This window comes from Otolemur garnettii, unplaced genomic scaffold (genome assembly GCF_000181295.1).
Source record: "Otolemur garnettii isolate 467f Iridium unplaced genomic scaffold, OtoGar3 scaffold00012, whole genome shotgun sequence".
NCBI lineage: Eukaryota > Metazoa > Chordata > Mammalia > Primates > Galagidae > Otolemur > Otolemur garnettii.
In genome coordinates this window covers 2,606,529-2,609,580 of record NW_003852407.1, presented here as the reverse complement: position 1 = coordinate 2,609,580, position 3,052 = coordinate 2,606,529, and the positions used below count along the sequence as shown (strand labels likewise).

The window sequence follows — 3,052 nt, the reverse complement described above, 5'->3', positions numbered from 1 at the left end:
GCCGGTTGAGCTATAGGCGCCGAGCCAAGACATTTTACATTTTAAGGTAAAATATTTGAGGTGTGTATCATGAATTTTGATTCTCTGCTTTAACCTACTTCCTTCATTAACTCTCTAAAATCCAGTATCAATCTCTCACAGGACGGCGTTTTCACAGTACTTCGTTTAATCTTCACAATGACCTTCATAGGTAGGTTTAACAGTCCTCATTTTAGAGAAAGACAAAATGGGGCTTAGCGAGCGTAATGAATGTTAGACGGGTCACCCCAAATCCAACAGCAGTGGCAGAGTGGATTTCAAGACTCCCAGAGCTGAACTTCTCATCACCCCCTTACAAGTCTACATTCAGCTCCCAGACAGGGCCGGGAGGGAGATGCACTGAGACACTTAAGTTTCAAGCATCAACATTTTCTCTTCCGTCCTTCCCATCTTAAAGCTCTTTGCTGACAATACAATGATCTATAACCCATCTATTAATCAATTAACATAGTTTGTGAAAAAAAAATCGGCTTCATGGTTAACATTAACCACATTGGTTTTACGAAAAGAACACCGCTAGATGGCTGCAACCTCGGTGTTCAACTCGCGCTGCTCCCGCCGACTTCCCCCACGCGGCCGGGCCGCCCTGGCCCGCGCTGTCCCTTACCTGTGGCTCCTGCGGTGGCGTCACGTGATGAACCGCTGCGGTGGCGCTGCAGCCCGAGCTGCTCTCCCGAGTGGCAGTCGAATGTGATGACGCGGCTAAATGCTCCCAGCTGGGAATTCCTAACAAGGAAGAGTAATTATTAAAGATGAAGCAGGGTCTGCTCAGGATAACAGGTCAGCACAGCGTGTTGGAAAACGAGAATCAAACCCGAGCTGGGAGAGGGGGAGGGAGGGGATCAAAGTTTATGGGTATTAGGGTGGGGGAGGGAATTCCTGGAATGGCATGACTAGGGTGCTGTAGGCGGGCCCAAGCATCACTTGCGCCCTTTGCTTCCCTTCACTGTGCCGAGGTGTTTTTCCTTCGCCCCCTTGCCGTGGTCTGTCCTTACTCTTCCCTCCGGTCCAGCGTGGCCCACACTTTCTACATAGAGGGCCGCTGTCCCCGGCACCGCGCGGAACAGCCCTGCTCGGCCCCGTTCCCACTGCTGCCGCGAGATGGCGCCATCGCCCAGTGGACGGGATGCGGGCGGCCTCTGCGGAGCCGCAGCTGGGCGGCGTCCTTCCCTGCATGGGCCTGTTAGAGCGCCTTTAATCTGCGGGTGGGACGCTGGGCTCCTGTCCAAGCAGCCTCGTGACTGATCATTGCACCAACAACTAGAGCTTTAACCATTGACGCCCCCTTCCTGCTCAACAAACACCGTAAGTCCAGAAAGAAGTGAATTAAACCCTCAACAATTTAACTGATTTATTGGTAGAAACGAAACAAAATATGAAAACTTGGGTGTCATAGCACCAGCAGAATTTAGGAGCCTCGCTCCGCCCATCATTCCTTCTTTCCTGGGCTCTACAATCATGTACATAAACCTATTTATCAATAACTATTTATTATCTAGCCTTGTGTTGGCTAATGTGGGCAATATGTCTCAAAAGGGGGGGTAAGTTGTTTTCGGAGATCTAGGAGCTTACTGTTATGCTGATAGCGTTTAATGAAAACTATGTGCTGTATATTGATGTAAATATTATACAGACTATTGTTCAATTCTTACAACAAACCTGAGGTAAATGCTACAGTCCCTATTTTAAGGCTGGGGAAACTGAGGCACAGAGCGATTACCTTTGCAAAGGTCGCACAGTTAATTAGTGGCAGGGTTAGAATCCAACCACAGGCAGGCTAATGTCAGACCTTGGACTCTTCACCATGATGCTGTGCAGGGATCAGTTTGGAAAAGCCAATTAGGCAATAGGTGGACAAATATAAACCCGAGAACCACATCAGAGTGGAGGATGAAAGAAAAAAATCGATGCTTCTGCGGAAATGAGAAGAACGAGACTAAAACAAAAATCCTCTTCGGGGGCACCACTGTTGACTTCGGAGGACACAATTTCAATAGAATGAGGGAGAGAGGAAGCTGGATTGTAAAACTAAGGGGCCATGAGGAAAGAGGAAATTGAGACGTCTTGTTGCCGCAAAAGGAAAGCAATAAATAGACTAGAAAAGGTCAAGCAAAGGCATTTGGGTTTTCTTGGCCGCTTTTGAAAATAGAATAAAGCCTGGGCATATTTGCCAGCAGTTGAGATGGAGCCCTGAGATGTGGGTGGTGCCGAGTAGTGGCAGTAAATAGAGGTGGAGGGGAAGGTCAAAGGCGCTGGGGAAGGGTTGGCTCTGGAGAGGAGGAAGAAAGATGCCCGTCTTTGTCTGCATCTTGGGGATAGCCGCAGGGATGGTGGTGTGTTGGCATGAAAATGAGAGGGTAATCCTAGCACTCTGGGAGGCAGAGGCAGGTGGATTGCTGGAGGTCAAGAGTCTGAGACCAACCTGAGCAAGAGTGAGACTCTGTCACTACTAAAAATAGAAAACTAGCCGGGCATGATTTTGGGCGCCTGTAGTCCCAGCTGCTTTGGAGGCTGAGGCAAGGTGATTGCTCAAGCCCACAAGTTTGAGGCTGCTGTGAGCTATGATGACACCATGGTACTCAGGGTGACAGAATGAGACTCTAAAAAGAATCATGGGCAGAACCAGAATTGGCACCTGGAGCCTTCCTGGTGGTTGCAGTGGTGTGACTTCAGCTCTGTTCAGAGCTTCTCACCAAGGATGTGGACACAGCTAATGGCCGCAGAGAGTCCCAGACACAGCACAAACTTGGGAAGAACCCAAATCAAGACCTGATGCCCATGGGAATCCAAAATTTTCCTTATGTGGCCTGAGGCCACAGCCAGTGTAGTTCTGGGAATTAGAGGGAAAGGTTCTTTGATAATTTGATTGCAATATATTAATAAACTGATGACAGGATGTCCTTACAATAACATACTATAATTATTTAAGAGTTTAACAATTCTATTTTCCTTATTGCCACAAATACAAAAGGGCTAAGACAACTAGAAAAAGAAAAAAGGGTAATTATTTAGC

At 47.9% G+C, this 3,052-nt stretch overlaps 1 protein-coding gene across 2 annotated transcripts in view; it reads right to left on the bottom strand.

Annotated features, from left to right (window-relative positions):
* MRO (maestro) overlaps positions 1-3,052 on the bottom strand; it is an 18,988-nt gene that overhangs the window by 13,933 nt on the left and 2,003 nt on the right. Inside the window, exons 1-2 of one of the 2 annotated variants that reach the window (XM_003784703.2) lie at positions 1,035-1,299; positions 647-765 (exon numbers count right to left, since the gene is read on the bottom strand). The gene's annotated coding sequence lies outside the window, so the exon portion shown is untranslated. Of the gene's footprint in view, positions 1-646; positions 766-1,034; positions 1,300-3,052 lie in introns of those variants that run through there. The other variant, XM_023510265.1, reaches the window with a different exon arrangement.